Source organism: Canis lupus, chromosome 20 (genome assembly GCF_003254725.2).
Source record: "Canis lupus dingo isolate Sandy chromosome 20, ASM325472v2, whole genome shotgun sequence".
NCBI lineage: Eukaryota > Metazoa > Chordata > Mammalia > Carnivora > Canidae > Canis > Canis lupus.
The window spans coordinates 10,616,636-10,634,618 of NC_064262.1; the positions used below are offsets into that span (position 1 = coordinate 10,616,636).

Here is a 17,983-nt window from a genome sequence, read left to right on the forward strand (position 1 = left end):
ATCTTGGAATGTCTTAACTGGTAAGGGGTGGGGCCTGGGCATTGGGATTTTTTGAAGTGGCTTTTTGATTCTTATGTGCAGCACAATTTGGCAAACACTAGCTATTCAAAATTCACCCTATGGGTGGCTGTGCTGAGAAAGGCCACTCTCCCAAAGGGCTTTCTCTTCAATCTGGTATAGGACAAGTCCATTAATTAACAATTCAATTAACTAAATTTTCAATGAGCCCTCTCTTTCTACCTTAGGCCTGGTGAATTCACGATATTTCAAATTCATGAGATGCAATCTGATTTCGTTTCCCAGCATCTCCTTGCTTTCAAACAAAATAAAACAAAACAACCTCTCCCCCAAAAGAGATGCTTACTAAACAGAGTGTAACTCAGCTGGCAGTAGAGAATGTTTTTCAATGGCTTATTAAGTTACTCTAACAGACGCATTTACATGCAAATAATTAATGGACAAATTATAAATTATTTGTTTTTGTTCATTAAAGCAGAATCATGATTTATTAAAGCAGGAACCAAAACAAATGCTCTTATTGTACAAATGATCCATAGTCATTATAGAAAATTTAGAATATAAAAACTCAGCATGTATGTAAGAGAAAAATATCTCTAGGCTTTTCAGTATCCATCCAGTGGAAAATATGACTAATTCAAGGTCAGTGTTAATTCATGAATTCACAAGCTCTTGGGAAGAATTTACATCTTCTGCTGCGTATGCCTTTGGCCAAGCCAAGGTCACCCAAAGGCTTTGTTTTTCATTTGCTTTTGCATAGGACACAGCAGCCTTGAAGCTATATTACCTCCATTTCCCACAGCAAGCTCTTTTGTTTATGGACTGCTGAGAGGTATAAATACAAAGACCTGAATTATTCAACATGAGACAGCAACATTCAGGTAAATTCACCTGAGATATCTTTCTGATACTGGTCTATTGCTTTCCTTACTAAGTTTCCCTAACCAGCTTCAACCCAGGGCCATTTTCAGGTCTCTTTTAACAAAAGATCTAACCAGGATCTGAGGAATGGATTCACTATACAGCAAATCTACCAAAATGTTGAGTGTAGAATGCAGGAGGTTAGGCCTAAAAGAATTCACTGTACAGTTCTTTCCATTTTTCTGTGTGTTTGAAAATTTTCATGATGAAATGTTAGGGTCAGGGGGAGTCTACATCTTACTTTCCTATACTTGGACCCCCATTGCTCATGAGTTGAAAGTGATGGACACTTCTAACTCTATCTCAGTAAATTTGAGCCAAGTAAATAATGTTAAACATTAAGAACTAATTCATAATTATTAATAATCAATGAACCAGACACTGTGCTAAGCCATTTGTATACTCTATTTCATTCAATCCTACTATCAAACCCTTGAGGTAGATGCTAGTATTATTTTGGTTTGCAAAAAAGGAACTCAAAGCTCAGGGAAGAAAAGTTACTTGCCTAAGCAAGTAACCTTTAGAAGGCTCAGACCTACCTCATTCTTTGGTTTTATTATTCTGTCTTTTGGTTGAATTATAATGCACATCCATAGAAATACACAAATCATAAGTGTCAAGCTGTGAATTATCACCACTTGAACATATCCATGTAATTAGCACCCAGATTAGGAAACAGAAGCTCCCAGAGCCCTCAAAACTCCCTCTTTCTCCCTCCCCATCAGTGCCCCTAGGCCTCAAATTACCCCCTCTCCTAACTTCTAATGCCCTAGATTCAATTTGCTTGTCCTTTTTCTTGGTGTGTCCAAATTCTCAGGGCAAAGTTCTCTTTTTGCAAGTTATAGCATTCTCATCCCAAAGATTTCTGGTTTAAAAGTGAGCTGAACATGCTCTAAAGTGCAAGGTTTTCTTTTTCCTCTGCCTCCAGAGGGTTTCCAGGTTGCAGAAACAAATCACTTCAGTGAGACAGAAATGGTGGTTATGAGCAAAGGTATCATGTTTCACTCCTTCACTAGTGGAGAGATCTCTACAGTCTTGGAATTATTTCAACCCAAGATGAGTTGAAAGCTATATTTTAATTCCTCTTTTCATATGTTTGTTCCTTAAAAAGTTAACACGTGGTTAGTGACACAGAGCAATAGTAAATTGACATGTGTCCTCAATGTGTCAACAATTAGGTTAGAGATGAAAACAAAGATCTGAAGTAATTTCATACAGTGCTGTTGGAAGGTTTGGACTGATTTTCATAAGTGGGAACAGATATATTTCCTACTTGTTGTGTAGCAGGCATAAGACTAAGCAATTTCTTTACATTGTTCTCAGTTAATCCTCAACCATTCACCACCACCCCCATCCAATAAATATTGTGCATTTCTTATGTGCTATGTACTAAGGATACTGTTGTAAATAAGACACATACTTTTTGCTAGCCTATAACTTATTATAGTCTGGGGCACACATTCTCAACAGAGGGCCACAATGCCCCCAACAGGCCAAGAATTTCTTGTGGGACGGGGGCAAAAAATATTAAGTGTGACAACGTTTTATGGCCCTCTAAGGGATCACAGTACACTAACTGATAGAATATCTGTGATATTAAAATACAATGGGGAGAGGAGAGTACAATTAGAAGGGGAAAAAATGTCAAAAATAATCCTGAAGGGACAGTAAGGAAACACATATAAGATGTGCTTGTCTAGAGGGAAGAACTACAGCATAATAGATCATGAGTAGTAGAAGTATAGAAATACAGGGATCTTTGAGAACAGGTAGTTATGAGTTCTTGTAGGTGATGACTTGGAAGTAACCTCAGGGTACTACCTGAAGGGATTCTTAGAACAACTGCAATCTTGAATTTACAAATGAGATATGGGGTTTAGGTAGGTTGACAGCTATCTGAGATATCCCACCTTGTAACTGAGAGGCAGAGGTGATTTCAGATCCAGGGCCCTTTCCACCTGATTCCAAGCCAAGTACACATATGCTTTCTGGTCCTATAAATGACAGAACTGAGATTCTATATTAGGTCTGTCTATTCTGGACATCAAGCTGTGAACTTGCTGCCTTCTAACTAATCAACTAAGAGCTTCATGTCTAGATTTCTTCTTAATGCAACTGTGGAATCCATACAACTGGCTTTTAATAGTGAAAACCTCTGATTTAAAGAAAATGTAATGTCTTTGCCCAAAGAGCAGCAAGCTTCAGCTTTCACTGGGTCAGCATAAGCCCAGGGATGAATCTGTGCCTCTCATTTAAAGCTAACTCAAGTGCCATTCCCAGATCTGTATTTTGTCTCCTGTCCCTTGCAGCAAGTGCTCACTGTGGCTGCAGAGTTGGTGTTGATTTATGGCTTCCTAAAAATATATTCATAGGATTTTCTTTTTCTATTTTATTCTAGCCAATTCTCTCTTCACAGTTTCTTACTAAAATCTTCCTCCATAAAGTCACAAGTATGGAGATTCCAAATTTCCAAATTCCTGCACTGCCATCTTACTTCAAGGATTTGAACCATTAAGCGTAATGGGCAGTTTCCCAGGCCTGTAGCCTAGTGGCAAAATTGCTGCCAAATCAATTAGCTTAATGCAAAAAAAGCATACACAAAGTGGCCTCACGATAGTACTGTCCTCTGTGTTTTCTTGGAGCTGGCCCACTGGCTGAGTGAGACAAGATTGGTTCCTTGGGAACTTCCTGGCTGGTCCCAACTTATATCACTGCTTTTTGATAAACTCCCCAATTCTCCTTCCATTGTTGCCTTTACTAACACCTATGCCTGTGTATTTTGTCTCCTTCTCATTGATTGAGACAAGTGGGTAGAGTAGTCACCCCTGTTTTCCAGACTACATAACAGAGACTTAGAGACATCAAGTTCAAAGGTCATATGATAAGTGGTAAAACTGAAAGGTCTGTCTCCTATTAACCTCTCTGCTCTGAACCTTTTATGTAAGACTGACTTCTCGACAGAGATGTGTGTTTCCGTAATTGCTTCTGGTTTATTCATTCACTCATTTGTTCATTCAATTATTCATTTGAACAAAAACTTAGGATACTTTCTGTGTATCAAGCAGTGTGCCACAATTCAGAACCAGTCAAGACGCCTGCCCTCACAGAGTATTATTTAGGGAGAGTGGGACAAGGAGCAAAGACCAAGAAAGTCAGTAGTTACATATTTACAGATTGTTTTTATTTGTAACTTAATTATAACTATCTACAAATTGCTATGAAGGAAACTATCAAAGAAAAAAGAGAACAATAGAGAGATAAGGTCTTGTTTAAGAGAGGTTGGGAGAGGCAATACATCTTAGAGGAGCTATTATTTAAAACTAAGACCTAAAAACAGAGATGGAGAAAGCTGTAGAAAAATCAGGGGAGTAGATTCTAGGCAGAGCAATTTGTAAGAGTATATTCTAGGCAGAGAGCAGTATATGCAAAGAGTCTGTGGTAGAAACTAAGTAGGATGCATAGAAGCATAGTGGGAGACAGGCAATGGATAATAGACAGCTGGCAGGTCTTGAAAGACCTTTATTATGGGTTGAATTATATCACCCCTAAAGATATGTAGAAGTCCTAACCACCAGTATTTTCCAATGTGATCTTATTTAGAAATAAGGTTTTTGCAAATGCAATCAATTTAGAAGAAGGTCATACTCAATTAGGGTGAGTCCTGTTCCAATACAATCCTGTAAGAAAAAGAAAATAGAGGCACACATGGGAAGAATGCCAAGTGATGACAGAGGCAAGAGATTAGAATGATGCAGTTGTAAGGCAGGAAAAAAAAAAAAAGGCACAGCGAAGGGTTTCCAGTTACCACTGGAAGCTAAAAAGAAGCAAAGAAAGATTCTACCCAGAGACTCAGAAGGAGCATGGCCTTGCTGATGGCTTGATTTAGGACTTCAAACCTCCAGAACTATTTTGTTCGAATTTCTGTTTTTGTTTCAAGCTCCCAGGTAGGTGATACTTTGTTACAGCAAGACTGGGGAACTAATACAACCTTGTAGATGCCAGTAAGGACTCCAGACTTCATTCCAAGTGACCAAAAGCAGGACAAACAGGCAGCTGGGTAACGCTGGAGACTTGCAGTAGCCAAGAGAAAAATTGGTGGCTGTGTGGGCTAAGATTGTCATGATGAAAATGAAGACGAAGGGCTAGCTATGTTTTGATATTGAAGCTAGTATTTTTATGCAGGACTGTAGAAAAGACACAGAAAGTGTCTTAAGTCACTCAGGGGTAAGTTCTTAAAACAAATGCATTATTTATTCTGTAAAGTATGAATCATTGACTTGCTGTGAAGATTTACACAGTGCCCAGCCCATAATAGACATCTAATCAGAGCTGGCCACTATTGCTACTGTTAATATTACTATATCAGAAACAAGGCTGGTACAAAACCTGGCCCCAAAAGTGTGTACCATATTAAATTTAGTGTCAGAAAATGTGTGTCCAAATTTCCATTCTTCTACTTACTTTAAAAAAAAATATTTGAATAGGAAATGTCTGATATTTCACTGTTTTTGACTAAGAAAAATGTCAATTTCTGATGGTATACCCAAATATCATATTCATACACAAAAGAAGATTTACAATACATAATAATGTAATAAGTATTGACCTCTAGCATATTGTCATTCAAGAACCGGAATATTGATAGACTCTTGTCTTTCTCTGAACCCATATCACTATGATGACTATCATTTGGTTTAATTCTAAATATATTTTTTTCTCTTATAAATATATCAACCATTAAAATGAGAACCACAAGCTCAAAATGGAGGCATGTATGTGAAGGCCTTATGTTAGCAAACCAAGACTTAATACCTAACATAACTGAAGTCCCTACTTTCCCCTCCCACCAGGAACATTACCTTTAATCAAACAACATGGAATTTTCTGGGCAACAGTAGTGAATTTATTGATAGAGTCCCTCTGTTCCTGTAGAAGGGCCACCTTCCCTAAAAGATTACATAATTTGCTAATAATTTCCCTTTCCCATTCTTTCTTTGCCTCCAAAAACCTTTCCCAGATTGTAGCTCAGCAGAACTCCTTTCTATTTTCTAGATGGGATGCTGGCTGGCTGATTCATGAATCATTAAATAAAGCCAATTAGATCTTCAGATTTATTCAGTTGAAATTCTTATTTAACACAGTGAATGTATGTGTTTTTAAGTCTTATAAACATATTGAACAATCTGTATTTTTCCTCAACTTGCTTTTTCTTCCCACCTGCATATGTTCTTAAGATCTATCCATGTCCTCGCCTAGTTATAGTTGCTTCATTCAGTGCTGTGTAATATTCTAAGCTGAATATGCTGCAAATGTTTTAAATAATCCATTCTTCCACCAATGGGCATCACTTGCTGGATAAATTAAATCACTTTTCGGTAATCTTGCTTCCTAATTTTCTTTTCTCATACATTTTTTGTAATGGAGATATAATCTGCATGTCATAAAATCTGCCATTTTAAAGTTGAACATTCAGTGGCTTTAAATATATTTTAATGTATTAAATATATTCACCAACTTGTTCCACAGACTAGTTCTAGAAGATTTTCATCTTCCTAAAGCAAGCCTCATACCCATTAGCAGTCACTCCTCATGCAGCTTTTACTCCATTTCTGGTCATTACTCTTCTACTTTCTGTCTCTATGGATTTGCTATTTCTGGACATTTCACATGAATGGAATCATGCAGAGTGTGTGTGTGTATGTGTGTGTGTGTGTGTGTGCATGTAGCATCTTTCACTCAGCATAATGTTCTCAAGTTCCGTCACTATTGTAATATGAATCAGGACTTCATCTTTTTGTGAAATAATATCCCGCTGGGTGGATATACCACATTGTGTTTACTCACGCATCAGCTGACAATTGGGTTGTGTCACTATTATGAACAATGCTACTATGAACAGTCACGTACAAGTTTCCGTGTGGCCATACATTTTTAATTCTCCTCAGCACACACATAGAAGCCAAGGTGCTAGGTCATCACATAACCCTATTTTTAACCTTTTGAGAAATGCTAAACTGTTTTCCACAGCAGCCACTCCAGTTCATATCCCCATGAGCAATGAAGAGGGTTCCATTTTTTCCATAGAGATGCTAATATCTATTATCATTTGCCTTTTGATTACAGATAATTACTCATTTTAAAAATAGGGATATAATACAAAAACCCATTTGCAAAGCTATTAAGAGAAACAAATATGATATTAGGTATGCGAATGCTATTTAAATTGCTAGGTGTCCCTATAACCTGATGGAATCAAGGAAAATAAAGAGCTACAGATAGTACTTCTTTAGTGTGCCACAGAGACACACAAGATATTTTATTTTAATGATTAAGTCAGACAAGCCATCTTTGAAATTCAACTCAGTGCCAATTCCATTTGCAATTCTAATGAACTCTTAAGCAGAAAAAAAACCCTAGAGTTGGAAACATTGAATGTCTCTTGCATTCCAGTGGTTTGCCTTGACCAGGCTGTCAGTGACAGATGAGAGACTAGCTTTAAAGAAAGCAAGAAAAACTTCATCAAGACATTTAGAAGAACTTCCTGATTTGAAGGCAAAAAGCAAATTTTCTTTTTTAGGGCGTGACACGTGCTGATTGTAGTAGGGACTTTTTTTGGTCACAACTTGCATAAAACTTTGCCAGAGACCAGAGAAATAAATGTTAGGGTAAAAGGCTTGGGGAAGAGTGGTGTGGTCTACCCAGCTACCGTGCACCCCCAGTTTCCTGTTGATCTGGACACAATAAATCACCTCAACAGACATGTTCTATGGCCTTTGAGTATTTAGAATCCCAGTTCTCATCTATAAGAATCAACCATCTGAAAGTTAATTTTAGAGGTCCATGAAGAGGAACCAGATTTTGCATCATTTGGCAAATGGACAGTTAGTTTGGGGGTGGAGGCTGCTGTGAGTTCCTCTCTGAAATACAAAGGCACAGTGGAGCAAAAATTCACTTTTTCTTTTATTAGCTGCAGTCAAGCCTAAAATCACATCCTATTTGCCAAGTCCCTCTTCTGATAACCTGCTTAGTAACCCAGGTTTACCTAGCATCTATTTACTTGATTTTGTTAGAAAAAGAACAAAAAAAAAAAAAGAAGAAAAACAAGATCTATGATAAATAATGTTCCTAAGAACAGCTGATATTCCTTCTGAATCCTCAAAACACGATTAAGCTGTATTTAATCGTACATTCCTTTCATCACATTAAATTCTTTTTTTGGTTGCTTTGGAGCATTGCAATGCTTTATAAGCCCTGAATCTGACATCTAGCTGGTACTCAGTAATATTTACTGAATTGAATATAATTTTGCCAATACTACAAAAACTGCTAATATGCTTACACTTTCATCAACCAACAGAGCTTATTAAATTAAACCTTGGCATTTTTCAGCCTGTACATTTACTAATATACTTTCTCCAGCCAGGGAGGGGGCAGGGCGCTCTGGCTCAGGGGCAGTAACAGCCAAGGAGGGCCACGGAGAAGCCCAGGTATCAAAATGCATTAATGACATGGGCAGAAACTCCTGTTAAAGTCATGGAACCAGTAGGATCAAGAAGATAAGCTTAAATGCAGTTAAATTTTAGACACTGCCTCCAAGCATATTCCTTCCAAATACTATTTTCATCTTGCCAAGACTAGTTTTGGGGAAAAAAAAAAACCCATTAGCTAAAGCTCTATTTTCTGCCCTGTTGATACAAATTGCATAGCATACCAGCCTTGATCAGTAGTTCTCACACTTGGGGGGCCTCTAAGAATCTGTCAAAAGCAACAGACTTTCTCCTCTAACAATGGACATCTGCACACTTGGTTGAAGCATTTACAGGAAAATGATCCCTCCCTGGGCCACTTTCCCCTCCTGCCTGAGTTCTAGAGGAAAGGAAGCTTAAGCATTCTTTGAGGAATAACCTTTTGAGGAATAAGCATTCTTTGAGGAATTCTTTGAGGAATAACCTCTGATAGCACAGGGCCTGCATGATCAGATCTCCAATGCATTTCCTGCAACTGACCTCAAGTCTGAAGCTATTGGGGGGGTGGGCTACTTGACATGAAAAGCAAGTGCCTGGGGCCTCTTGCATTGAGACTAGGGTTTAAACTGAACCAACCCATTTGCCTTTCCGTGTATTTATTTACTATTTTTTATTTTATTTTATTATTTTATTCATTTCATTTATTTCATTATTTTGAGTTACTCTCCCAAGTCTCATGAATCTACTGGAATTGACCCTGTTGTTCACCTCAAGCCAGAGACTCCAACACTCAATTCTGAAAACAGCTTCTTATAAAAATCAAAGATTCATCAGTCCTTCAGGGTTCACCTGGGCTGACTGTCAAGAACTCTGGTTTTATTATCCTTTTTAAAATTTTTCATTTTTTGTTGCTGCATGTTTTGGGTTCTTTATTTCATTTTTAGAGTAATTTGTCTATTTCCATTTTATAGAAATAACATTATGCAATAGATCAAAATATTAAAAAAAAAAAAAAAAACCCTTGCCCTTCAACATAGGTAATCAGTTCATAAGACAGTTTAGGAGCAATCTTCCATACCATCTACCTCCAATTTCTCACCTCCTATTCTTTCTTAAACTCATTTGCAGTTTGCTTTTTACCTCCTCTATTAATCTCCAGGGCTGCAAAACACTGTCTCAAAACACAATGCAACCTAAAACAACAGAATGTTGTTCACTCACAGTTCTTGAGACCAAAAATGTAATATTAAGATATTGGTAGGGCCAGGCTCTCTCTGTAGGCTCTGGAGGAGAATCCTTCCTTGACTTCCTTGACAGCTTCTTGCCATCCCAGGCATTACTTGGCTTGGAGCAGCCTAACTCCCATCTCTGCCTTTGTCTTCACGTGATCATCTTCACATCAAGACATCTTTGTCTTCACATGAGTGCCTTTTTCTGCATCCTCTCATCTTGTTAGATTTAAGCTCCAGTCTGATTTCACCTCAATCCTTCACTTAATATATTTGCCAAGACTTTATTTCCAAATGAGGTTTCATTCTCATGTTCCAGCAGACATGAATTTGGGGAGACACTATCCAATTCACTCCACTCTCCCAACTCCCTACCCTGCGCTATCTGCATTTCCACACCAGCCTTCACATTGCTAAATCTGTCAATTCTCATTCCTCATCTTACTTAACTTATGACCACATGGCCATGGCTTCCCAACATAGTTCTATTTTAAAACTGCTTCCCAACCTGGGGCTTATGTTTATTTTTCCAAGTGTCTTAGTTTTGATAACAAATCATATATTCCCACTAACTTTAAGCAGGATCTTCCACAGCTTGTCACTCTCTTCTTCATGCATTTTAGTACACTGGTTTCCAGGTCAACATGAGAGTTTGGTTTTTCTCCTGCCCATTAGTTTTATTCTTCTCAGTTTCTTTGTTGACTTCTCTCTCTTCTTCTTAGCTTCTTGAAATTGGCTTACCTCAGTGTTCAGTTCTTGGTCTTCTTCTCTATATTTGTTCATCCCCCCAGTCCCCCACCCTTGTCCCTCAGTAACATCATGATCCCAATGATTCAAATATCCTTCAAACATACTACTCCAAAATGTGTATGTTCTGATTAACTTTTCCTGAACTTCAGATTTATAAATACAATTAAATATTCAATATCCCTTTGTGGTGACTAACAGGGAATTCAATTATGTTAAAAAAAACCGAATATCTGGCTTTTCTAAAAATTCTACTGAACTTACGGTATCTTCCATTTCAGTAGCAAAGTGAAGCATAGATTCTCTGCAAAAAAAGGATGATCAGGATACACCTTACTGAGACTATATTTGAACAAAGACTTGAAGAATGTGAGGGAGTTACAGGTGGAAAGTGTTCCAAGCAAGACAACAATTAGTACTAAGAGCTGAGTGAAAAGCATATCTTGTGTGTGCTTGGAACAGCAGAGAGGTCAATATAACTGGAAATGAATGGACAAAAAGAAGAAAGTAACAAAGGTGGGACAGATTAGGTAAAAACCCTGGTTTTATTTATTTTTAAAGATTTTATTTATTTATTTGACAGAAAGAGACTACATGCATGCACATGAAGGAGCGGGGAGAGGGAGGAGCAGAAGGAGAGGGAGAAGCAAATGGCCCACTAAGCAAGAGCCTGACACTGGCTCCATCCCAAGACCCTGAGATCATGCCCAGAGCCAAAGTCAGATACTTACTCTACTGAGCCACCCAGGCGCCCCAGAACCCTGGTTTTAAACAAGAAGATAGATGTCTTCAAAGATCAGTCCATCAGGGAATAGGAAGAAAGGAGAAAAAATGGGAAAGTGGAGAAGAGAAGTGGGCAGAAAGAGGAGAGAAAACTGAAGCTCAGAGGCATGAATGATCCTGCTCATTTGCACAGCTGGCATGGCTGTGACCTGTCCTGACACATCCTCTATAGAGGTCACCTGCAGCTTCCATGGACAGTTGCAGTACATGCTATAAACTTCCTTCCTCAGTCACCTGTGCCCCTCTTCCTGATGACTTTTTCAGGCCACAGGAGCTTGCCTGGCCCACGCAAGAAACAGCTCAGAAGTGTTAGGTAGTTGATGCCACGTATGAGTTACTACTGTTACATAGCAAATTACCCTGAACTTAGGTACTCTATTATCTCACACAATTTCTGAGAGTCAGGAACCTGGGAAAAGCTTATTGATATGGTCTCAGATTCTTTCATGAGACTGCATCAAGGTGTTGGCCAGGGTTACAGTCATCTGGAGGTTTGACTTGGGCTGGAGGATCCACTTCCAAGATTACTGACTCACATGGCTCTGGGCAGGAAGCCAACAGGAACCACATGAGCCTCTGCACCTGGCTTCCTGAGTGACATCTGGCTTTCCCCAAGTGAGTGACGCAAGAGAGAAAACAAAGCAAAAGACATAATGTCTTTAATAATCTACCATCAGAAGTAGCAAGCCATCATTCAGCCATATTCTACTGGTCACACAGACTGATCCTGACACACCATGAGAAGAGACCACACAAGGACACAAATGCTAGAATGCAGGGATAATAACTAGGAGGTTTTCTAGTTGACTACCACATTCCCCAGATCAACCATCATCTATGGGAAGTAGGAGTCATTAGATTAAATACCCAAGTTTTTGTTCCTTAGTGAGACAATTCTAAGTTGTTTCCTGTAAAGTCCTTCATATGATCCCTGGTAGAATAAAGGCCAAGTTGCCAACAGTGATAATCAGTATCAGCTTTCTTCTGTTCCCTATCACCTTACCATGCTTCCCAGGATCATCTACCAAAAAGCCACCTGCCCTCAAACCCTCAGCTCAGAAGCACAAACTAAAACAATAACAAAGAAGCCAACTTGGGGCGAAAGCCCCAACATTAAATTTCCCCAGTCCATGCTCATAGCTGTCATACCTTCTTGGTACTAGGTTCTGGGCTGCAAAGAAGGATTAAAACCATGTGCCTACCATTTCTGCACGTTGTCTCCCATGAAGGCCCAGCAGAGAAGCACCAGTTTCTCACTGTGAGCATCTTGATTTGCTGGGCTGCTGCTAAGCCACATAGCGCTTGGTGCCAATTTTTAAAAGATATTACTCTCCCTGTGCAGATGCTGACGCCTAGACTTTTCACATGGCAAGTGATGATATCCCTGTGGGATGATGCCTTTCTTGGGATGGTACAAGCATCTGCCAAGATGCACAGCTGGGTGAGTGAAACCTGACTGGATTTAAACTCCCTTTGACCCTCTGCAGTTTGGATAATCTTACACAATATCTTTATTGAGAAAAATTTCCGAATGGATGTCTTCTGTTCTATTTGATGCTTAGAGGGATATTTATTGTTGGGCTCCTTGGACATGGAGAGTAGAGAGTTCAAATCTTTAATGTGTGATAAAGAATCTTACTATGCAATCAAAGAAATAGAATGCATGGAGGTTAAGCAATTTTCCCAAGAGCACACAGGGAGAAATAGCAGAGGCGTCATTTGAACTGTTCTAGGTGAGTCCAGGTGAGTCCCAAAAGAGATAGTTATATAAGTGCTTTTTGTTCTCATGTTTCTGAGCTTCCTATGTGCTGCCTGTGGCTTCCAAGGCATTCCCACATCCAACAGTGGTCACATGAGCTGGCCCCTAGAACTACTTGGGTCTGATTCATTAGTAAAGCACTATATATATTTAATAATAGATTTAATAATAGATATCCATCCTCCTCGAGCTCCTGCATGCCTGTCCCAGGAATCCTCTAAATCAGTTATGTTTGCTCCATTTACTAGACATAAATAATCTGGGGGACGAATATTATGCAATTCTGGCCAAAGATGCTCAGGGATCTGTGGGGGAACATCTGGGAAATGTTTCTCACTCTTAGAAAGACAGAAGTGGAAGAGTGGAAACAGGGAAAGAATGATCTACATCTGCATCCTTATGCAGATGTTGAGATGCTGAATGAACCAGCCCCCAAACCACCCTGTCTGCAGTCTTCACAATATGTAAGGAAATACATTTCCTATGGTTTCTGTCAATCTGAATCTTGGATTTCTGTTCCTATTAGCCAAAGGTAGCTCAGGGGTTTCACCACATAAGCTATGTCTGGATTCCCACATGTTATGCTGTGTGTCCCCTTGTCATACTTCCATTAACTAGGTCATACATTCTGTAAGGATGAGGATTCTGTCTTCAAGTATAGATTCCCTAGAGACTGACTATGGTGCCTTATTCACTGTAGCTCCTTAATAAATAGGACAAATGAGACAGTTGAAATTCTACCTCATACGTCAAAGGAACTTTTGAAGGTGAAAGAAAGTACAAGGGGCCATTGACTAGCTGTGTGTGGCCTGTCATGTTATTTCTGAGCCTCCATTTCCACATCTGTGAAATGGGAGATGATAATAAACAGTGGTAAAACACCTAAAATGTGGAATTAGCCAGATATGGGTTCAAATCCTACCTCTGTAATATTGGAACAGGGCAAGTTTCTTCATATCTTTGTGCTTTTGTTCCTTGATCTGTAGAATCAGTGACATATCTCAAAGTGTGGCAATAAGGCTTAAACAATATAGTATATTTAACGTATTTAGCACTCTATATGCCCCACATTTAACATTTAGTTAGCAAATCACTTGTTGGGATCATTGTGTGAATGTGATAAAATGTACTACTCACAGCACTTGATGCATAGTAGGAATGCAGGAAATCACTAGGGAAGAAATTATAGGTTTAAGTCTTCCTTGTGAGACTGAGATGGCCCAGCTCTTATTACCCTTTGGAACTGGGAGAAGTTGGCGGGTGACTTAGGCCATGGAAGTATCTCTTCCCTGGGGGAATTAAATATTGATTTCATTTTCACTTCATTAAGTCTCCTATTAATTCCAAACAGGCAGAGTAGAAGATGGCAGTCAATCACTAAACAGACACTCGATAAATATCAGGAAACTTTGTTCTCCCTTCAGGATTGGGACTCCCTCTAGATTTTGAGAGCTTTTGTGAGGCTGTATGGTTTACGTGGTAGAGGTAAATCAACCATTCTCATTTCTCTCAAGAACCTAATTCCTACTGATCCTAATTGTAAAACTCAGTCTATTTATTCCCTAGATTAAGGTTTTGAGAATGACCATAATTATTCTTGTCATGCCAGAATTTGACATCCTAAGGATAGCACTGAGCAGAAGTATCAGGATCCAGAGTCTGATTAGAAACATACAAAGGAGGGTGGGAGCACACATGAAGGCAGGAAGATCAATCCTGAGCATCAGGCAGAGGTGTTTGAAGTCCAGAGCATCACTCTGACAGTGGGCTAACCAAGGTATGAGAACTCGAGGAAAGTCTGCAGAAAGTCATGGAGCAAGAAAATTGGGCAATATGTATATACTGAGAGTCTCTATAATGTTAATGACCTTGACAGTGATTCTGCTCTAGAATGGAATCCACTCAGAGTAACTCTGCTCTGTCCTAAAGAAATAATCCCTAGATTTATTGGGTTGAGCTGTGGACATGTGACTCATACCAAGAGAGAGGTCATGCTCTAAACCTCTGCTATACTGTTTATCAAAACCATGCAGTAACAGATTACTGTGCAAAGTTAGATGAAACAAAATGGTGAAATGGGAAACCATGCATACACAATGGCAATAGCCATCTAGGATGTATACAGCAAGCAGACCAAAGAAAAAAATGCCAAAATGCACACTGAGGTAGAGTCAGGCATTATTTTAAAAGTTTCTTTTTGTTTACTTTTTTAAATTTCCCAGAATAAGCATGGATTACAATTAAAATGGCAAAAATGTGCTGAGAAAGCTTTTACTTGATTTTCAGCAATAAGATTCCAAGGTAAAGCCTCTTTATAAATTCCACTATTGGGATCAGAAGAGGTCTTGGAATTTTTTTTTTTTTTAAGATTTTATCTATTTATTCATGAGAGACACAGAGAGAGAAAGACACATAGGTAGAGGGAGAAGCAGGCTCCCTGCAGGGAGCCTGATGTGAGACTCAATCCTGGGACCTGGGATCACGACCTGAGCCAAAGGCAGATGCTCAATTACTGAGCCACCCAGGCATCCCAAGGTCTTGGATCTTATTCTACCTCCAGATTGGCTCGAGAGCGTGAGGTAAAGAAGTACTCAACAACATTGCAGATTTTCTTTATCATCTTTGTTGTCATTGTCTTGCTTTCTCTCCTGTATCCCCTAAATTTCAAATAGTGCTGTAAGTACACTCCTAAAACTCTTGGAGATCTGGATGAGGGGGAATGGTCAGAAGCTTTGATAGAAGAGAGCAAGTCTTAATTATAGGACCTACTTCTACTGCTCATTCAGCCCCATCTACTACTATTCCTGCCATGAATACTCTGGATGACCATATCTGGCTCATGTTCACATTTGTACTTCAGTGTCACTCCAACTCAGCCCCAACAGCTCCAGCAATATCCTCTCTGCTATTGCTGATTAAGTGACTGCTCTGGCTATTCATGCAGGGCACATGGAGGGCCATAAGGCAAGTCTAGTTTCTACCTCATTTCTCTGCTGCCACTTTTGTCCTGCATCCCTTTTCTTATAACTCAGGTCTTTGTCTTTCAGCTGTAATTCATATTACTGACTCTCCTTCCAGTGGTTTTTCTGCCTTACCAAATCCTAGAAGTTGAATGAATGTGTGTAGATAGACGGCTAGCTATTTGAGTGGATAGATAGATTCTTTCATTCAGAAGCTCTCTTAAACATTTACTTAACAAGATTAATTTAATACTATCCTGAGTAACAAACTATGCTACATAATCGGATGTGTTAATTCACTGCACTAGTTATTTTTGTGACTACTAAGAAATAGGCACTGTACTAGACATTGAAATGCCCAGGATTTTTTTTTCAATCTTAGTACATAGCAATTTTCCAACTCTCCCTAAAAATTCAGTTTCCCAAACTCCATTCCTAAAGATTCTGATTCAATCCACTTTGGCTGGGATTATGAAGCTGCATTTTGAATAACACCAAAAGACTTAATAACCCATAGCTCATGATTACTTCTGAGAAACAGTGAGCAGTGCTTCAAAGCATTGCCTGAATTCACTTAAGATCCAAACTAAACTCCATATAGCCTACTGGCATTTCATTGACCTCCATGAGAGCAGGATGGAAGAAGAGAGACACCTAGAGTTTACTGCCCTGGAAAAGCATTGGCAGTAGAACCCAGAACACTGTGCTAAGATAATCACCCCTAGCTATCCTTTATTGTTCTGAAAGCCAGAAAAATTCCTAGAAACCTCTGTCTCCCCATCGTTGCATTTCCATGACTAAGTCCTTTATTCCCCAGTATCTCCCCAATCCAATCACCTGCTAATGTGACAATGTGATTATGACAGCCAGAAAGGCCAGAATTACATAACATACCTTTCTAATCCTTGGGGGATCCTAAAAAAATTCCTCCCTTTCCCCCAATACTTTTTTCCAATGGTTCCTAAAAAAATTGGGGGATCCTAAAAAAATTCCTCCCTTTTCCCCAATACTTTTTTCCAATGGTTCCATGGTCAGGAAAGGAGTCCCCCTGCAGTTTTTCCAGATTTGCTTATTTCCCTCAAATTTCAATGACAAATGCTGTCAAATGGCACATTTATTATTTAAGTGCTATTAGCTTCTGGTTTTTCATGCACACAAGAGAATACAGCAGGAGTGCACCCTGCTATCAGCTCAAAAATGCTTTGCTCACCACATTGTTCTTATAAAGTCCAGTACAGCAGAATGGAGTACACAAGACCAGAATAACACTTCAGGTTCTCTTAGGCTCTACCTGTTACAGGTAACTAAGGAAATTGCTCAGGTGGTTTCAAGGTTTAATTAGGATATAGGGGAGGAGAGAGAATGGGACAATTTCATATTGGAAAAAAACACCTTCTATATGTCAACTATTCCTTTCCCTTCTCTGACCTACCTCTTTGTTTAAAGGCACTCCAGGAAATAATTGATGACAAATAGCTCTCTCATGAGAAAATATGGGAAGAAAATGTGATAAGCGGAAAACAAAACAAAACAAAACAAAAAACAAAAAAAAAAACGTGAACATAGAAACATTTTTCCTATTTTAAAAAATATATTTTATTTGTAATAACTCTCATTAATAACTCTATATGTAATCTTTACCTGGAGAATACACAAGTGTAGGCATTATGAGCTTTAACATTTACTAAAAGGTATACTCTATACTAATGCAAAAGGATGAGAGTCCCTTCCCACTCAGAATCTCTCCTTTAAAGCTATACAGGATTCTCACTGCATTTGAATTAAGATTCCAGAGCATTCAGCAGAGAAGAATTTGGGTATTAGTCAGCTCCATCTGCCATAACAAAGTGTCAATGACTGTGGTTTAAACAACAGAAATGTATTTTCTCACACTTAGGGAACCTGAGAAATCTAAGATCAAGGTTCTGGCCCATTGACTTCTGGTGAGAGTCTTTTTCCTGGCTTACAGACATCTGCCTTTGTGCTGTGTCCTCACATGGCAGGAAGAGAGGCCTGGTCTCTCTTTCTCTTCTTACAAGGGCACTAATCCCATCTTGAGAACCACAACTTCACGACCTCATCTAACCCTAATTACCACCC

The 17,983-nt window shown here is 39.0% G+C and overlaps 1 protein-coding gene and 1 long non-coding RNA gene across 2 annotated transcripts in view; one reads left to right on the top strand and one right to left on the bottom strand.

Moving 5' to 3' along the window:
* The window catches only part of GRM7 (glutamate metabotropic receptor 7), an 827,750-nt gene that overhangs the window by 183,794 nt on the left and 625,973 nt on the right, over window positions 1–17,983 (bottom strand).
* Window positions 4,753–17,983, top strand: part of LOC118351740 (uncharacterized) — a 28,998-nt gene continuing 15,767 nt past the window's right edge. The window contains exons 1-2 of the long non-coding RNA XR_004807676.2: window positions 4,753–4,883; window positions 12,507–12,605. This is a non-coding gene — a long non-coding RNA (uncharacterized LOC118351740). The remainder of the gene's footprint in view (window positions 4,884–12,506; window positions 12,606–17,983) is intronic.